The sequence below is a fragment of the Aquarana catesbeiana genome, linkage group LG03 (genome assembly GCF_042186555.1).
Source record: "Aquarana catesbeiana isolate 2022-GZ linkage group LG03, ASM4218655v1, whole genome shotgun sequence".
In the NCBI taxonomy this organism is placed as follows: domain Eukaryota; kingdom Metazoa; phylum Chordata; class Amphibia; order Anura; family Ranidae; genus Aquarana; species Aquarana catesbeiana.
The window spans coordinates 312,406,773-312,427,495 of NC_133326.1; the positions used below are offsets into that span (position 1 = coordinate 312,406,773).

Consider the following 20,723-nt stretch of genomic DNA (forward strand, 5'->3'; position numbering starts at 1 on the left):
AGCTCTTTGGATCTCATATTGAGAGTTGACAGCAACAGATTCCAAATGCAAATAGCACACTTGAAAAGAACTCTGGACCTTTTATCTGCTTCTTGTAAATGGGATAATTAGGGAATAACACACACCTTGCCATGGAACAGCTGAGCAGCCAATTGTCCCATTACTTTTCTACCCTTAAAAAGTGGGAGGCACATATACAAACTGTTGTAATTCCTACACCGTTCACCTGATTTAGATGTAAATACCCTCAAATTAAAGCTGAAAGTCTGCAGTTAAAGCACATCTTGTTTGTTTCATTTCAAATCCATTGTGGTGGTGTATAGAGCCAAAAAGATTAGAATTGTGTCGATGTCCCAATATTTATGGACCTGACTGTAGATCTTTACCTTCTCCAGTCAAAGCACATCCACCAGTTAGTAAGCATTCGCAGGGAACACATTTAACCCTTTGATTGCCCCTGATGTTAACCCCTTCCCTGCCAGTGTCATTAGTGCAGTGACAGTGCATATATTTTAGCACTGATCACTGTATTAGTGTCACTTGTCTCCAAAAAGTGTCAGTTAGGTGTCCAATTTGTCCGCTGCAATAACGCAGTCCTGCTATAAGTCGCTGATCACTGCCATTACTAGTATTTAAAAAAATATATATATCCCATAGTTTGTAGACGCTATAACTTTTGTGCAAACCAATCAATATACACGTATTATTTATTTTTTTTTTTTTTTACCAAAAACGTGTAGCAGAATACATATTGGCCTAAATTGATGAAGAAATTTGATTTTTTTTCCATTTTTTTTATTGAGTATGTTTTATAGCAGAAAGTAAAATATATATTTTTTTCAAAATCAGTCTTCATATATATATATATATATATATATATATATATATATATATATATATATATATATATATATATATATATATATATATATATATATATATATAAAATATATAATATAAAGTGCAAAAAATTTAAACCGCAGAGTTAATCAAATACCACCAAAAAAAAAATCTCTATTTGTGGGAAAAAAAGGACATCAATTTTATTTAGGTACAGCATTGCATGATCGCGCAATTGTCAGTTAAAATAACGCAGTGCAGTGTCCCAAAAAATGGCCTGGTCAGGAAGGGGGTAAACCTTCCGGAGATGAAGTGGTAAAAAAGCTATTACCATGAGCCGAGATCTACCTATCAAGATGTTTGGAGCAAGAGCAGAATTAAGTTGCTAGGCAAAGCGAAAATGTGATTGGCATGTCATGGTTAGCATTTTTTTAATGCTTTTAATGTATAAAAGGCATGCAAAATTACTAGTTATGGAAATGGAATAGGATATCAAGATTTAAAAAAGACTTTCGGGTCTGCACACATGCTATTTTCAATAACTAAAAGCTGACATGTTTACCTAAATCCTAGCCTGTGACCCAGAGCAGTCCCTGGATGGATCTCATGAATCTCATGAATCCCTGCTACTTTTTGCTAATTACCACAAGCCATGGAACTGGAAACAGCTACTCAGACAGAGCTATCAATGCATCTACCTCCTGTCTCTTAGCAATGCCAAGGAGATCGAATAGGAGACCCATACAGGGACTGCTCGTATACCTCAACTGCACCCTCTACTCTTGGCTCTAAACTGCTGCTGCCTGGGTTACTATCTTGTAGTGTAATGTAACAAACTAAAGCACCACACCACTGCTAAGAAGTCCAGATACAAGTTTATTTCAATAAAAGTCAGGGGGACAGTCCAAAAAGTATCCAACACATTTTGGGGGCCCCTTTTCATCAGGGCTTGATTGAACACAATGTAAATAGTACAGAAATGAGTGGACCTTCAATGTTTTTTCTACCAGTGTGACTATAAGCACAAGCCTTGTAAGCAGCTAGTTTGGCAACAATGGGGTAATACCCTGGCTGCCATCTGACTATGGCTGGTCTCCCAATATGGAACCCTTCCCCACAGTTTATCCTCAGGTGCCTCATCTAGTTAACCACTTATCCAATATTGAATTCGGCAGATTAAATAATCTTCTTAACTCAATTCTATTCAGCAGTCCCTAGTAAGGAAAATTTGGGGGTTACAACATAACAGAACATACAAACTCCAACTCCATGCAGATAAAGTGCTTGGTGAAAATTAATTCGAAGACCCCATCAAATCAACTAAGTTACTGGAAAAAAAAGTCCAAGCAAAGACATTTTGCAACTACCGCCTTCCCTTCTGGAAGGCAGCGCAACTACATCACTTTCTACATTCCATCCCTGAGCCGCAAGCCTTCTCTCGCCCACTGACGACATTTGAGGACTACTGCTCGGAATCCGGGCCGACCTCTCAAAACACTCTCCAGAATGTACTCCCTGTTGAACTCACCCCCTAAACCTCACCTCACATGTTTAGAGAGATGGGAGGCTGACCTTGATAGGAAATTCTCTGAGACACAAAAACAATGCATCATCACGTTTGTCATCAAATCATCCCTGTGCACTAAAATTGTAAAATCTTCTCAAGATGGTATCTCACACCCACTAGGCTACACAAATGCTTCCCGACTATCTCAGATCGCTGCTGGCGATGCGGACAGGACGAGGGCTCACTGATGCACATTTTTTGGTCCTGTCCAAAATTACGGAACTTCTGGGACGATGTACGTCGTATAACACAGAAATTCACAGGATATAAAATTCCAGAAGATGCGTCTTTCTTCCTACTACATTTGTCAAGGATCCCAATCAAATCCTACAAAAAATCATTAATACGGCATTTATTAAACACAGCTAAGGCATGTATACCCCTTTACTGGAAACAACAGTGCCCACCGACTACTGGGTGTTGGCTGAGAAAAGTGGAAGATATAAAAAAAAAAAAAAAATGGAGGATTTGATCCTCACTGAGCAACACAAACACGAGAGATACACAAAGACCTGGAGTCTATGGAATCTCTTTATCTACTCCGATGAGGGGACAACCCTCTTAGGGACATAATACCATGCTATCCTGGAATGGAAACGATCTTCTTCACTCTTTCTTTCTTTCATTTTCTTCCCTTCCCCCTTTCCACTTCACTCACTGTTCTACTGTCTATTATCCTAATGGTTTTTTTTTAAGATAAAAAACACGGGGAGGATCCCGTCACTGTCTGAAATCCCTTTTCAGTTGTCTGATATGAGCATACAGCATACGCTTCAATGTCATCCGCTCTCATGTACGTGACAGTCTAACAAGAAGTTGATCAGACATATGTAAAGCTACCAAACTCATTGTACTTAACATTTAATGATAATCACATCAATGTTGTAATGATGGGCTTTCTCCCTCGGTGTGCACTCAATAAAAATTTATATTTGAAAAAAAAAAAAACTTCTTTAAGTTCGGAGTTCAGATTTATATGTCTTTTTTGCACAGGGCACTATATACAATATATATCTGTTTCAGCGACAGAGTTGTTTTTGACTACTTTACAGTCCACTTGCAGTTTCTTGGGCAGAAATAAGGATTCTGAAATGTCTTAATGTCCTCTGGGCATTCATGAATGGAATGAATATAACATACTTAACAAGACTGCTTTATGCTAAAAGCCTTGCTATCCACGAACGTACGTGCATTCTAAAATATGTGCTAAAATGTAAGGTCCAGTGTGTCAAAGTCTGATTAGATAAAAACACATGGGGCAGCTGCATTTCAGTTTTTGTCTGGAAACCTAGAACTTTAATAAAGACGCCAAGGATATTTTGTATACAGGAGCGAGGATCCAAAAACCATACATCTGTGCAATTCCAGATTTGCACAGAGGCACTAAAAAACACATTGATTCAGTGCTGTTTTATACATTTACACACCATAAATATGAGGCATAAAGGCGACTCAATCTATATTTCTAAAGGGAGTTGCTGGGTGTGTCTCAAGCAACTTTACCAGTTCAACAGTAAAACCATGAAAATGTGTTTTCTCAACTTTTTAAAATCGTTTTTTCTAAAGGAAAGATATTGTAGTAGTATAGTAGCAACTAACATATGTATTGTGACCATTCTAGAATATTTTTTTCAGGTAAATATGAAATGTTGTTTATTAATTTTATTCTCCTTTGAGCCAACAGGTGGAGATCTAGATTCCTTTTCGTGTTTTCCAGAATCAACATTTACCTCTTTGATGTAAAAAGCCTGCTTTCAGAAGACAATTGTGCAAGTTGAAATTTACACACAGAAATCGCTGTCTGAAATCACACAAAACAAGCCTAAAAGCAGGTAGTCTCTGCAGTTTTGTCTCTTTACCTAACCCCATGTGCTCATAGGTTCCATTCACACCTGAGAGTATCGATTTACTGGCGTCTTTCGGGCGTTTTTTTTTTTAAGCTTTTTATAAACTTTTTTAAACCGTTTTACAAGCGTATTGCAAGTGTTTTACAGCTTCAGGCATTTTCGTTTAGCCAATTGAAAGCACTAGGGGGAGAAAAGGGAGAGAAAATTAGGGGTGAAGAGCTGCTATTTGAGCAGAAAACGCATTTTCATTGAAGTCTATGGGGCCAAAAACGCTTGTAATTTGCCAGGCGTTTTGCTTCAGGCGACAGACCACTCAGATATGAACGGGGGGGCCATTGAAATGAATAGAATTTGGCTTGTTGAGCGTTTTTGAGCTACAAGCTTCAAGCAGAAAATCACTCAGGTGTGAATGGGGCCTTGTATGACATGCTCCCTTCCCTATGTATGGCAAACATCCTGCATTTGTGCCATCTTGGCTTATCTCCTAAGCACAGCATTGCTAGCCAGACCCCAATCTCCATACTGAAAGCAATATTAAACACAAAAACCAACCATGTATTATATATTGCAGCCTACCAACCATTCAATGTGGTCACTGCATGAGTTTTTCTTTTTTCCCTCTTTTTTCACCTGGTTATTTGCCCAGTAACACACCTCCTGTATTAGTGAGACACAACTCTGGAGAAATGAGCACAGGAGGCACAGCAGACAGCAGAATTGTCAGTTTGAGGAGGACCTTGACAGGACAAGCAGACTGTTAACACGTTTCACCTAATTAAGTGTCAACAGGCTGCTTGTGCTGTCACAGTATGTTTCTGACTTTGGAGAAATAAAGAGTTTTGAATCCAGCCCGGTGACAGTGTGCGGCCATACTTTCCTCTTCTTTGAAGCAGGATATCAGGAGGCAGCTTTTGTCATCCTTATATGTGTTGAACTTTGTCTACACCTGTCTGGGGACGCTACTGTCAATAGCACAGCTTTCTAAAGCAGACTTATACATTTTTTCACTCTCATTTGCTTGGGACACTTTGCGAAGAGTAGTTTGTGCTATATAACTCCTTGTGTATATGCCAGTGAATCCCTAAATAAAAATTGCATGCTTGAACCCAAATTGGTTTGGGGAGGTGTCTCCAAAGCTCAGTTGCAAACCAAAACAAAGTAAATACGGATCTGACACCTGCTATAGGCTAATGCAAAAATTGTATTAAATTTAAAAAAAAACACACATAAATATTTCCAGTGCAAAAAACAAAAAAACTTAAGAAGCTCCCCCCCCCCATCTAGCCCTTCTATAACTCCCTCCTCTAAAAAACCCTCAGAGCCTATGTGGAAAAGGACACTTTGCTGGGACTAATGATGGATAAAAGTCTCTTGGAAATATACAATGTAAAAGCTTGTAGTGTATTTGAAAGTGATTGCTCCACAAGTAATACAGCTGATATATTTATAGTCAAGAGTGGGCTCAGTCTACAGTCCTTTGGGGCTGACACTGTATCATGGTCCTTGGTGAAATCTATGCTTATCTGCTGGTAATCATGTGTATCATGTCCCTAATTGCAGTAGGTCCTGTCTGCATATAGGTGCTGGCTCTGTGTAAAGTTCCAGTATGCGGCTGATGTGACTAATACTGCTAATGGTTAGTAGACAGAGCAACATGATGGATAGCATACAATTTCTCACCATTGGCAGACCATATCCATAATTCCTCCAGATTACTGTACATTCAAAAGGAGAAGTCGCTGTCCATCAGTAATGCAGTGGCTAAGGCATAGCCATGGCTAACTTGGTATATCTCCAGCGTGCATTGGTGTGCACTCCAGATGATCAACGAATGGATCCATGCTCTGGGGGATGTCCCCTGACGCCTGCATGTTTCGCCCCGCCTACTTTATGGGGCTTCCTCAGGGCATGGTGGGATATAGGTTGGGAGGGAGGGCGAGCCAACATCATGGGGAATAATTATTTTTTTTAGCACTGGAAATGTATAGAATTATAATTTTATATATATATATATATATATATATATATATATATATATATATATAAAGAAAGAGAGGCGCCTCTAGGTGTAGACATCAGAAACAATTTATTCATAATCTTGTGTCAGTTACACTCACATTTAGGAAGTCATCGAGAAGGCATGGAAAAGTAGAATATCCATCATGAAAATACCATCAATCGGTCACAGAACTCCTTCCTGTCTGCTGGGTGCTCTGCCTGCGTGTGGAGGGACACCGCTGGGATGTTATGCACCGTGGTGACAGCGAGGGACCAGAACGAGGCTTGGAGCGCAGATGGATAGCGGGCGAGGAGGAATGACGTCACTGGCAAGCAACGCGTTTCCTGGGCATACGGGCTCCAGTTTGCCCTTTTTTTCCCATGTATCGTAATATACTTCTGATAAGTCCTATCACAATGTTTTCTGCCATTAGCCACACCTCCTAGACTGGATTCTTAGGGCCCCTATCCATCTATAGCTTGACGAAGGGGCGCGGCTGTCACGTCATTGCAGCCCGTACGCCCAGGAAACGTGTCGCCTGCCAGTGACGTCATTCCTCCTCGTCCGCTATCCATCTGCGCTCCAAGCCTCATTCTGGTCCCTCGCTGTCACCGCGGCCGGCACTACATCCTAGCGGTGTCCCTCCACACACAGGCAGAGCACCCAGCAGACAGGCAGGAGTTCTGTGACCGATCTGATATTTTCATGATGGATATTCTACTTTTTTACATGCCTTCTCGATGACTAAATGAGAGTGTAACTGACACAAGATTATGAATAAATTGTTTCTTACGTCTACACTTAGAGGCGCCTCTCTTTCTTTGTGCTTCTCCTCAGGACCTAGGAACCCGGTTTCAGTTCCCACTGAAGGCTGTCCTATATGTGGACCCACTGTCCTGGTCTTGGATTTCTGGACTTTTTCCCATATACATATGATTTTAACATGTTAACATTTACCCATTTATTTGGCTCTCTTTTGCACCTGTCTTTGAATGTATTCTTATATTCCGAGATATTTTAATGTTTTTATTCAGGTATATACATGATTTTTTTTTCCATATATTAGTTTGTGGGTTAGGGTTTTTTTGTTGTTTTCTCCAGTTTATTGCGCCTATACTTGCATATTATATATATATTTTTTTTTTTTTCTTCTGAAATTAATAAATATCTTTGTATTAATCTATAGCAGGCATCAGATCCACATTTACTATGTTTTGGTTTGCTATACAACTACTTTACCCTGTGGATTACAAATATCTTCTTTTGACGATTGAGTCCTGCAGTGTTACACTCAAGGAACCCCCTGCTGGCAAACCTTGTCCAGATTTACCCCCTGGCCAGTAGTTAACTAGGGTCTGTTTGACTGTAGTTAGGCTCTAATAGATAGCTGCATCCCTTCCCTCTACATATCAGAGATTTTGTTGCATTGGTTGTTGTTTATTGCTACTCTCAGTGTTGTTCTCCACTCACATAGAACATTTCAGGCAAGTCCTTTCACTGGCAGTAAAAAGCAGACACCATCCCTATTCATCCCTATTCACCTTGCTGTGTTATTGAACGGAACTGCTGCATTTATTTTTGTCAATCCTGTTAACCCCCTCATTTCCTCACAGCTTATTTCTGCTTTAAATAAAGCATATTTATGGAAATCAGTGTGGCAGTATGTTGTTGGGTCTAGTCAGAGTCATCCCTGGAAATGATAGGAGAACCCACCATTTACAAGCAGCACCTACAAGGGTAGTGCGACATTTGTTTTCTAGAAAGCAACAGCAATTCCCTCATTGGCTCACATGGTGCTTGGAATTGTACAGATGGATTGTTATCATAAATGCAATCTATAAAAAATGTTTGCCATGCTTGTAGAGTAAAGCTTTTTATATTACAAACACCTAACATCAGCACCATTGAAAGCTCACAATAAAACATACTAAACCTTTTCACCAGATTTAAAACTTATTTCAGCAAGGCCTCACATTGTTTCAATAATCTATATGTGTATGAACTTGGCCAGTGTTATTACAACCCGCAATAGAGTGTGAGTAACATTTTCCAGTCTGTGCTCGGCTGCTGCTGTAATGCTTGGCAATGGCCACAGACTGCCATATAGAAGCTGCACGGACCACTGTAGCTTTGCTGTGTAACTGACTAAGCATTTGATCATCGGCTGTATCGCTGAAACTATACTGCATGTATATACATTTGCATACTTGTGAGCCATCCAGCTGCCAGATTCATTTAAACAGTCTATTTCTAGAAGCCACAAAGCAAAAACAAAACATAAATGATTAAACAGTTTACAGTGTTTCATATACAGCGTCTCCTACAGGGGTGGAATTAGCAAATAAAAGGAGCCATTTTACCAATATATTATTTTATTTATAAAGTACTAATATATTATGCAGCGCTAATTGGAAAACTGTGGAGAGAGACCCATATGTATTAGAGACTGCCGTTGCCTTGTCACCCTGTAATTATTGCTAATTTTCAAATATAGTGAAAAAGGACCACACATGCTGGGCCAAATACTTCCAAACGTAGATGAAAAAAAAATGTTAGACATTTATAACATTAATTGTAAAGCCTCATTCCAGCCATTTTTTTCAAAATGTATTTTGTATATATGCTTAATTCCAGTCCCAAATACACATACAAGAAATATACGGTGCAGACATCAAAATCCAAAAAATCCAGAAATTCTACCCCTTCTGAAAAAAAAATGTGCTTCTTGCCCTTGGAGAGATTTCCCATCAGGTCATGTCCTGGACAAGAGGATCTCTCCAGTAGAGGTACAGACCACAATAAAACATGACATGCAAAGTAAGTTTTGGCTGCATTTGGGATTTAAAGAGACCCTGCTGCCAGACCATTTCTTTTAACAACAATAGTTCCATAAGTTTATATGCATTTATGTTATTTAGCCTCCCATGTATAGACACCTAAAAGCTCTGAGACTGCTGCTGGGCAGCACCAATTTGGATGTGATGTCAGAAGCCCCAGCAGACTTAGAGTGGTCACCCCTGACTGCTATATAAAAGGTTATGTATGGAGCTGAAGGGAGGGGCAGAGAAGCTTGGCCAGCACATAGTAATTAACCACTCCCAGAAGAGGCGAGGACTAAGACGTGAAAGGAGGGAGGGGGAGTTGTGGTTGTGGCTATAGAATTGACTCCTTCTGGAGTGGTTAATATTCCTATCAAGTTAAAAGGCACATTGCAAGTATATAAAAAATGGTTTATGGGCACATATGTCAAACACAAGGACCGCCAGGTCTTGTCATGTGGCCCTCACAAAGTTTTGCAGCCGTAACGGAGAGGAACTCCATTCCACCACCTCCGGCTCTCAACCTCTGCTCCTGCACTCCGCTGTCGCTTTTAAACACAGAAAACTTCTGTGTTTACAAGGGATAACTTTGCTCCCAGTGGCTCCTGGAACCAACTGATCCCTGCTTACAGTGGGGTACAGCAGGGACAGTTCTCTCACTTTCTCTCAGAATGATCTCCCTGTAAGTAGAGGCAGAGCCACCTACACAGAGAGGTACTGTGCAGAGCTGGGCCAGGTAGGAGAAAGATGTGAGAAAGCTTGGGGGGCAGAGCGCACTCCTAAACCCTGCACTTTGTACACAGCACAACCCTGAACTCTGCACAATACGCACTCCTGAACCCTGCACCCTGTATATTATGCACCCCTGAACTCTGCACACTGTATATAGTGTGATCCTGAACTCTGCACTCTGTACATAGCATACCCCTGAACTCTGCACACTGTACACAACACACCTCTGAACCCTGCACTCTGTATGTAACGCACTCCTAAATACTGCACTTTGTACACAGCACAACCCTGAAAGCTGCACAATACGCACTCCTGAACCCTGCACCCTGTATATTATGCACCCCTGAACTCTGCACACTGTATATAGTGTGATCCTGAACTCTGCACTCTGTACATAGCATACCCCTGAACTCTGCACGCTATACATAACACACCTCTGAACCCTGCACTCTGTATGTAACGCACTCCTAAACCCTGCACTTTGTACACAGCACAACCCTGAAAGCTGCACAATACGCACTCCTGAACCCTGCACCCTGTATATTATGCACCCCTGAACTCTGCACATTGTATATAGTGTGATCCTGAACTCTGCACTCTGTACATAGCATACCCCTGAACTCTGCACGCTAAACATAACACATCTCTGAACCCTGCACTCCGTATGTAACGCACTGCTGAACTTTGTACTCTGTACGTATTGTAATCCTGAATGCCGTACTCTGTATCGCACTCCTGAACCCTGCACTCTGTACACCTGAATGCCACACTCTGTACATAACTCACTCCTGAACCCTGCACTCTTTACATCCTAGATACAACTGACCCTTTGAGGGCAACCATACTGCTGACATGGCCTGTGATGAAATGGAGTTCGACATCCCTGGTTTATGGAAAGGAGAAATGCTGCAAGTAAGCATTTTACGGTGCTTTTACAAGCAATTTATTAAGCGGGTGATAGGGTCAAAATAGTGCTAGTATAAATGCAGCAAGAGCGAGACTCACCAGCATAAGTCAGAGTGTGGCCAGCACCTCATGACATACAATAAATAATTGGTAATTTAATTCACCAAACAAAAGCACTTTGTTAAAAAGAATATCTCAGACTATTACAGCAGAGAAAAAACCCTTGGTGATAAATGTAAAAATAGGTGCAATGCATCCTTTCTAAGGACACCGATATTCTCAGCATGGCCAAATTAAAACGGGAGTACTTACAGATCTTCCACCAAACGAAAAATTCATTGCTCAATCAGGCCCATAGTACCTATTATAAATGGTGGTCCTGTGCCCGGCCAGGTTTTTACATAATGAAGATGTGTGGTACACTGGCTGCTGGCCAGAGCTCTACACAAAGCGATCTTATTTCATCACCGAAACAAACAAATGTCTTGTGCAGAAACAGCAACGACTTGTGAAGGATTGAGGAGGTGCAATGTTTAATGTGTCGCTTCACAGAGCTTAGGCAGCAGTAGACATATATTTCTCAGGAGTGTGAGAAGCAGAGTAAATTACTGTTCTCCGCTCCGTCACATCAAGGACCAGCAATCAGCACCTTGCAGCTTCTGATGATATACACAGATGAGATCTAATTTTTCCTAAGCAAGCTGATTTTCTTGAAAAAGTTTCAGTTTAGCCCTGTTCACCTCTCTTCAAATCCACTATCATGAAACTCTGCTTGCGATTTTTAAATGTTAGTTTTTGTGTCTTTTACATGCGTTGTGCATTTCTTTTTTGTTAACCTATGAGGATACTTTTCCCTTGTGAAATCATGAGGGAATATGCTTCCTGTTTTTCAGTGTATAGAGTTGTGGAAGCATGGCTGATTTTACACCAGCTGCCGCATCAACTGTCGCCATTTTCATTATGGAGGAGGGTTTTCAATCCTGCAGGCTCAGCCTGTGTGGTGCAATAACTGCACAGGCAGAGGGAGGGATGGGTGTTTTCTACTGACAGCACCCTATACAACTGGCAGGTATCTGTGGCAGTTTTCTATATGGAAAACTGCCGTCTTTCCTTTGTTAATCCAGTGCAGGTCTGCACTAGTTTCTATTTTGCTTTGAAATAGAGGTGGCGCAGATAGACCTGAAACAGCTTTATCTGCTCTGATCTATGTGGCGCATGCTACTTCTGACAGTTTCCATTATAATGGCGCAGGCAGCTTAGGTAATTCTATCAAATTTGTTTTTGTAACACATGTTTATTATGCATTACTATAATGCACATAAAACGCAAAACGCAAAACGCAGAGGTGTGCACTTGGTTGATTAGTGATATACATTATTCTTCCCCTTGATAGGTTTCATGAGGAAATAACTTTTTTTAGTAGTTTTACATTTTTACTACACAGCAAATTACATTAAGTTTTTTTTTTTTTTTTTAAAGACTCAAGGTTATGGGCTCTTAAAGTCCACCTCAACCCTACTGTTTTTTCCATTTAGAATGATTACTACCCACAGGGAAGGTAAACCATCTATTTTATGAATGCTTTTCTTATTTACCTTAACTTTCACACTGAATAGTTGTTCTTAGCCAGCCCAATGGCACAGTGAAGGAGGGAATAAGAACATTGACATCCTATGAAAAGAAGTTGAACATGGAGGGTACTACTGGTGGGATCAGCAGTTACAAGCCTATGTTACAGTGGGCTATGAAAACATGAAGGATACTACTGGTGGGATCAGCAGTTACAAGCCTATATTACAGTGGGCTACGAAAAGAAGTTGGACATGGAGGGTACTACTGGTGGGATCAGCAGTTACAAGCCTATGGTACAGTGGGCTACGAAAAGAAGTTGAACATGAAGGGCACTACTGGTGGGATCAGCAGTTACAAGCCTATGTTACAGTGGGCTACTAAAAGAAGTTGGACATGAAGGGTTCTACTGACAGGATCAGCAGTTATAAGCCTATGTTACAGTGGGCTACGAAAAGAAGTTGGACATGGAGGGTTCTACTGGCAGGATCAGCAGTTACAAGCCTATGTTACAGTGGGCTACAAAAAGAAGTTGGATATGAAGGGATCTACTAGCAGGATCAGCAGGTACAAATGTTACAATGGGCCTTTACAAAACAAACAAGCTTGTCTTAATGGACTGGGCAATTCACACAAAGTATCTGCTTTTAACATCGGAGCATAGTTCTACCTTAATGGCATAAATTAAATCTTTTGGACCAGAAGCAACTGTTTTTATTAAGAATATGAATTTAAATAAATTGGTTTTGTAAATAAAGTCAATATTTGCAATGTAAAATAACCCTATAATTTATTTATTTTTCTGTAGGCAACCCCCAATATAAAAATATATGACCATTTTCCAGTGGGTTTTTCAAAGCAAGAAGACAGTCCTGATCACATAACAGTTTGCACGGGTGCTCTATACAAGAAAACAGGGGGCCCTGTTTGCATGGCCATTATCACTGGTCTGTGCTGAGTGCCCTCTTTCTATAGTACCTCCTGGCCAAAGTCAGGTCATCAGGAACTCACAGAATACTTGTATGTATAGTTGCCCACTTTGCCTCTTTTCTCTGTCACAACCATGGCATTAACTGAGTTGTTGCTTCTGTATAGCTATTAGCCACACATTTTTCCCATCATTTTAAAAAAGGTTATATTACACTGTTACAATATTCCCAGCAGTTTGGGAGCAGTATTGGTTTATATAACCTAATAGCTGTAAAGGTATACTACGACGACATCGCCCTAGCTCTTGACAAAGTCCTCAACTAATGAAACACATCAATCAGTGGATTTTATGTAATATATTGGTCTCTGTGACAGATGATTTGATCTGAGTTTTTATGCTGGCTATATAGTACTTGTGAATGTGTGATCCCTTTGGTGAGGTTTTTATTTATTATTAGTTTGCTGATGTAATATATAGACAAACGTAATACAACTTAGATCGAGGTGAGTAACAATTTCACCTAGTTGAGAGTAGGATGCGAGCACTGGTGTGGGAAGTTAAAGTGGAACTCCAGTCGTTTTTGTGTTTATTAAAAGTCAGCAGCTACAAAAACAGTAGCTGCTGACAATAAACACACTTACCTGTCCCAGGATCCAGCCATGTGCACACCCAAGCCATCCCTTCTCTCCCTGGCCCTGGAATCTCAACTGTGGGCATCCGGCAGTGACAGCTTGCAGCTTCACAGCCGCTTGCCCAATTTGCATGCGAGAATCGCACTGTGACTCCTGAATGGTCCAGCAGTCTTCTTGGACCTGTGATGTGCCCCAGAAGACTGCAGGGAGGGATGGGAGGAGGAGAACCTTCGCTGTGTGTGGGAGAAGGTACCTGTTAAAACTAGGTACCCCCCCCAAGAAAACATTGCATGCCAAATGTAGCGGGGGAGGAGGGGAGGAGTACTTAGAGTGGAACTTATCCTTTTGGGTGGAGTTCCGCATTAACAGGCACACTAAGAGAAAATCATCTGTTGGGTCTGAAATCCACATTGGAATGATTGCTTTGAACTGTTTAATGTGTATTTTTAGGCAAACCTTGTTATTTCTTTTTGTAGTATTGGATGGTTGGATGGCATGGGGAAGGGTTAGACCACCTTCTATCTCATTTTTTGGCATCTCTTCTCTCCCTCCATTTCCTCATTGGTACTAATGACCTTTGCCACTGAAAAAGAAAGTTGTCCCCAGAACAAAAGGAAATATTCCAGTGGGGACACTTATTCCTTCAAGGGATCACAGTCTAAAGCCTAGTACACACGGGCCGCATGCCAGGCGACATCGGCCGGTTCAATAAAAACCAGCTGACATTTGGCCCATATGTATAGCAGCCGATCCAACAGCTGGCTTCTGTTGGCTGAGCATGCTGGAAAACCAGCAGCCGACCGGCCCCCGATCAGGGCTCTAAGACAATGGGTGGAAACTCCGACTGGACTGTTCTGTCAGAACACAATAGCTCAGCAGGGGAGATCGATGTACTAACATTGGATTGTTAGTACAGTAAGCTCCGCCCTTAGCTGTCAGTTTTTATCATACAACACACTGGGTTGTGCAAAAAAAACCTGTCAGCGTGTACTAGGCTTTAGAGGGGAATTCAACGCACTCTGGGAGATTGTCTCTAACTTCCAGACGGCTTTCTGGGACAGGAAGTAAAAGGAAATTTGGTACAAGGTATACACTTTAAAATTTAGATTTAGTATGGATCATTATTACTCTTATGCCGCGTACACACGGTCGGACTTTTCGTCTACAAAAGTCCGACAGCCTGTCCGACAGACTTCCGACGTACCTTCGGCGGACTTGCGGCAGACTTTCTTACGAACGGACTTGCGCACACACGACCACACAAAAGTACGACAGCCTAGTACGCGGTGACGTACACCAAGTCCGACGAGACTATAAAACGGAAGTTCAATAGCCCGTACGACACCCTTTGGGCTCCTTCTGCTAATCTCGTGTTTATCTCGTGTTAGTAGAAGTTTGGTGAGAGACGATTCGCGCTTGTGAGACTCGTATTTTTCAGTTCGTTTTAACTGTTGTTCAGTCTGTGCTTGTGAGGTTTGTATCTGCTTTTCAGTGCGTTTGGTCAGTTGGCATTGAGAAATCTTTGTTTTATTGGCCGCTCGTTCCTGATTTTCAGGTCGTTCTTCACAGGCCTTGCTGTTCTTCAGTGCGTTCTGTTTAGTGCGTTCTGACCAGCCGACCGTTTTGAAGCCATGTTACCTGTACGTACTCGTCGTAGAGCTCGTGCATTGTATGTGCTTGGTGCTGTAGTTTATTCTTCAGCCCAAGACCAGTCCATGAACAGGGCGAGGAGGAGTTCATGGACCAAGAATTGGTTGCTTCAGCGTGACCAGTTCTGTCACATGCCTTTGCTCCGTGAGATCCGTGAGAATAATCCTGAGGATTTCAGGAACTTTCTCCGGATGACGGACCCCGTTTTTGACCGTTTGTTGGCTTTGCTGACCCCCTATATCAGCAGGCAGGATACCTGCATGAGGCAAGCCATCACTCCGGAGCAGAGGCTGGTCGCTACCTTGCGGTATTTGGCCACAGGGAGAAGCCTGCAGGACCTTAAGTTCTCGACAGGCATCTCCCCCCAGGCTCTGGGGATCATTATCCCAGAGACCTGTTCTGCCATCATACAGGTCCTGCAGAAGGACTATATTAAGGTAAGATATTTTTCTTTTATTAGCATCACATGTTCTTTTATGTAATCTTTGATAATGTGATGTATTTCTTGCTTCAAACACTACTTACCATCATTGCAATATAGTGTGAATGTCCCCTTTTTATCCTCACACATGCTGGAATTTTTTACTGTTATTTTTTGTCATGCATGTATATTTTCCTTCAATAACCTTCCCAGCATGAAGTGATGGGAACATATCCACCTAGTCTACTCATTTGGAATGTATTTTGTTTGAGTGTATTTAGTGTGCTGCTAATGAGCAATTATCTAGATTTCACAACCCCCCCCCCCCCACCACCACCTAAACTCACTCCAAATAGTGTGCTGCTAATGAGCAATTATCTAGATTTCACAACCCCCCCACCCCCCCCCCCCCCACCTAAACTCACTCCAAATAGTGTGCTGCTAATGAGCAATTATCTAGATTTCACAACCCCCCCCCACCTAAACTCACTCCAAATAGTGTGCTGCTAATGAGCAATTATCTAGATTTCACAACCCCCCCACCCCCACCCTCGTTAAAATTTGCTGGAATGTTCTGTGGTGTTGATTTGTCTAAAGCAAATATATGTTGCACTTTGCAAAATGCATGTGCACTCTACAAGTGCATTTGTTCCAGTGCTTTAGTAAATGAGCAGAAGCTCTGCTGATTTCCATCATCAAATCATATGCAAGCCTCAAAGTGTTTTCATTAATTGCCCTTGCATGTGATTGTGTACTCCTTGCAACATGAATGCCTTTTTCCATTACCTCATTTACTGTAAGCTGGTTAGCAACTGCACCTGCAGAGTGCGACAACTGCAGTCTTGTAGCCTTTTTAGTCCCTAAATTCCTGCGTGTCCTAAAAGTAATTTTTTTAGGGATTTCACAACCCCCTAAAATGTAATCAATGTTCCATCAGAGGGGGTGAGCAATCTGATAAGTGTGCCTTTCCGTATTAGTTATTCCAGAACAATTAAATTATTGAATGTTATACTGATGCTGGGGAATAATGTTTTTAATTGTCTAATTTTCTTGCAATGTTAGCTTCCAAATTAATTGATTTTGGTTTTCTTGTTTGATTTCCCAGTTTCCTTCAACGCCACAGGAATGGCAGACTGTGGCATCCCATTTTGCCAGCCGTTGGGACTTTCCCAATTGTGGAGGGGCTATAGATGGGAAACATGTCCACATTGTGCCACCACCCCATTCGGGGTCATATTATTTTAATTATAAGGGGTTCCACAGTATTGTTTTAATGGCGGTGGTGTCGGCACACTATGATTTTTTATATGTGGACGTGGGGAAGAATGGCCGGATGTCGGATGGAGGAGTATTTGCCCAGACGGAGTTCTGCCAGCGTCTCCAGAGTGGTGGCCTGGGATTGCCACCTGATGAGGATAACGTGGAAGGACTCCCCTTTGTCTTCATTGCCGATGAAGCCTTCGCTCTCAGCAAGCACCTCATGAGGCCATTCCCCCAAAGAACCCTCACCCCGGAGAGGAGGGTTTTTAATTACCGGCTGGCCAGAGCTAGAAGAGTGGTTGAGAATGCGTTTGGAATTCTGGCCAGCCGGTTCCGCCTGTTTCAAACAGCCATTAATTTGGCGGAATACAAACTTAATTTTATCGTTTTATCGTGCTGCATTCTGCACAACTTTTTAAATAAGCATTCTACAAATTATATAGGCACAGTTGGGCCTGAGGCCGGACAAATAGAAGCCAACCTTACAGGCCTGGATACTGTCCGTACTGGCTTGGCCCCCCAAAGTGCCCGTCAAGTTAGACAGCAATATGTTAATTATTTTATGGGTAGGGGGGCCATTGCAATGGGCCAGGATATATAATTTTTGACAATAAAAAAATTATTGATGAAATCTTGCATTATATTTATTGCTTGCCTTTCTTTTGGGCTGTCTCCTAGGTTATGGTCGAGCAGTTGTAGTGCCAACTGTATTGTAATTTTAAATGTCTAAATAAGCTCCATTGCCACTGTAAACAACTTTTTTACAATTATAACTAAAATGATACTGAGCCTTGAAATAACAAACCACACATTTATTTAATTCCTATAAGGAGATGTTTTTATTAATGGTTGTTATGCATTCCGTTCTGCATTTAGTATAAAATGTTCATAGACAAAAATAGAATGATATCTTAATAATGTAGCAAAATATAATTATATCTAAATATTTATACCTAATCCACAAAAAAATATTTTTGGCTTTTTGATTTTCACAAACAGGCTTTTTTTTTGTTTTGGGAAAATCAAGTTTTGTTTTTTTTTTTTTTTTTTTTAAAGCAATTTTTTTGTTTATTTTTTTTTTTTTATCAAGTTATTTTTGTTTTTATTATTTTTTTTTAATAAAGTTTGTATATTAATTTTTTTTGGTTTTTTAAAATCAAGTTTTTTATTTTTTTTGGTTTTTTAAAATCAAGTTTTTTATTTTTTTTGGTTTTTTAAAATCAAGTTTTTTATTTTTTTTGGTTTTTTAAAATCAAGTTTTTTATTTTTTTTGGTTTTTTAAAATCAAGTTTTTTTTTTTTTTTGGTTTTTTAAAATCAAGTTTTTTATTTTTTTTGGTTTTTGAAAATCAAGTTTTTTATTTTTTTTGGTTTTTGAAAATCAAGTTTTTTATTTTTTTTGGTTTTTGAAAATCAAGTTTTTTATTTTTTTTGGTTTTTGAAAATCAAGTTTTTTATTTTTTTTGGTTTTTGAAAATCAAGTTTTTTATTTTTTTTGGTTTTTTAAAATCAAGTTTTTTATTTTTTTTGGTTTTTTAAAATCAAGTTTTTTATTTTTTTTGGTTTTTGAAAATCAAGTTTTTTATTTTTTTTGGTTTTTGAAAATCAAGTTTTTTATTTTTTTTGGTTTTTGAAAATCAAGTTTTTTATTTTTTTTGGTTTTTGAAAATCAAGTTTTTTATTTTTTTTGGTTTTTGAAAATCAAGTTTTTTATTTTTTTTGGTTTTTGAAAATCAAGTTTTTTATTTTTTTTGGTTTTTTAAAATCAAGTTTTTTATTTTTTTTGGTTTTTGAAAATCAAGTTTTTTTTTTTTTTTTTTGTGTTTTTTTGAAAATCAATTTTTATTTTTTTGTGGATTTTTGAGGTATTTACGAGAAACAGCCCTCCTTTTTTACATTAGGTTAAACAGCCATTTATGTTCTGCCAAAAAAAAAAAAGAGAAGGCCCAGAATGGGGTCAGCAAAACAGGAAATGAAGGACATGATTGATGTTTTGGGGTTTAAAAAAGGGCATTTAGATTCGACCCAAAACATCAATCATGTCCTTCATTTCCTGCTGCATACGATCCAGCCGATTCCGCATTTGATCGATCTCCCCATTCCAGGCCATGATTTGAGCAATTAGCCGTTGGGCACTGTCTGTGGTGAAATAGTCACTTGGACCTAAAGTGGAATGAAAAAAAAAATATGTTTAGAAATATGCACACATAAGTTTACCTTACCATAAAGCTGGTGTCTCAAACACTGACCTGGTGGGGTGCCCATGTCGCATACTTCATGAACATCCTCGGGGGTGGCGCTGTTGCTTGACTCAAGCATAACCAGATCACCTAAAATAGAGTAGAAAAATTACATAAAATAAAAGGCAGCCATGCATAGATTACCGTAAGCTGGTGTGTCAGACACTCACCTGGTGGGGTGCCCATGTCGCCCACCTCTCCTTCCTCCACATCCTCAATGGGACTTGGGCTTATTTCCCAATCATGTTTTGCTTGGGGTGGACTGTCTTCTGGTTGTTGGCTGAGTGATTTTTCCCCTATGTGAAACAAAAAATTAATAATCTAATTAGCACACAGATATTTTAGTACATAGTAATTTTCCAACATTTGTAATGAAGTGGTTTGTGTAGAGTTCCTATTTTACCTCAATATTTAAAATTAGAAAGACATATCGGATAGATAGATATCAATATCTCAAAATATAGTTAATAATCTTTTGATCTCTCTCTATATCTGGAACAAAATCTCTAAATATCTAACTAAATGTAAAGCCAAAAAATTAAGATAACTTCAAATCTTCAAAAAGAATGTTTTACATTTCTATATCTATCTATCTACCTATCTCTATATTTCTCTCTCTCTCTATATATTTCTCTCTCTCTCTCTCTCTCTCTATATCTCTCTCTCTCTCTCTCTATATCTCTATATCTATCTCTCAATATATATATATATATATATATATATATATATATATATATATATATATATATATATATATATATATATATATATATATATATATATATATATATATATATATATATATATCTCTCTCTATAGTTATATATATATATATAGTTATATATATATATAGTTATATATATATATATATATAGTTATATATATATATATATAGTTATATATATAGTTATATATATATGTATATATATATATATATATATATATGTATGTATATATATATGTATATATATATATGTATATGTATATATATATATGTGTATATGTATATATAGATATATATCTATAGATATGTAACGAGGTTTCTTAAAAGATCGTTTAAAACGATGAACAAAAAATCGGATAGGAAGGAAAAGCACATGGAGCAGTATACAAGGTAATAAACACAAGAGAAAAACACGACAAGTACTTACTTTTTTTAAGAACTTTCCGGATACGTCGGTATTGATCCGGCTCCCTGAGTTTCAGGTCAGACCATCTTTTTCGCAGTTGATCTTTGGAGCGCTGGACCCCAAAAGATGCCTGCAAAGTCTCCACGACCTTCGCCATGATTTTGGCCTTGCGCAAATTTGG

The 20,723-nt window shown here is 39.4% G+C and overlaps 1 protein-coding gene and 1 long non-coding RNA gene across 3 annotated transcripts in view; both read right to left on the minus strand.

Annotated features, from left to right (window-relative positions):
- The window catches only part of CHST11 (carbohydrate sulfotransferase 11), a 255,202-nt gene that overhangs the window by 122,204 nt on the left and 112,275 nt on the right, over window positions 1-20,723 (minus strand). The window lies entirely within an intron of this gene.
- Window positions 19,086-20,045, minus strand: LOC141132182 (uncharacterized). The gene is made up of 2 exons (XR_012242863.1): window positions 19,583-20,045; window positions 19,086-19,502 (listed from the first exon to the last, which is right to left on the minus strand). It is a non-coding gene; the product is annotated as an uncharacterized lncRNA (long non-coding RNA).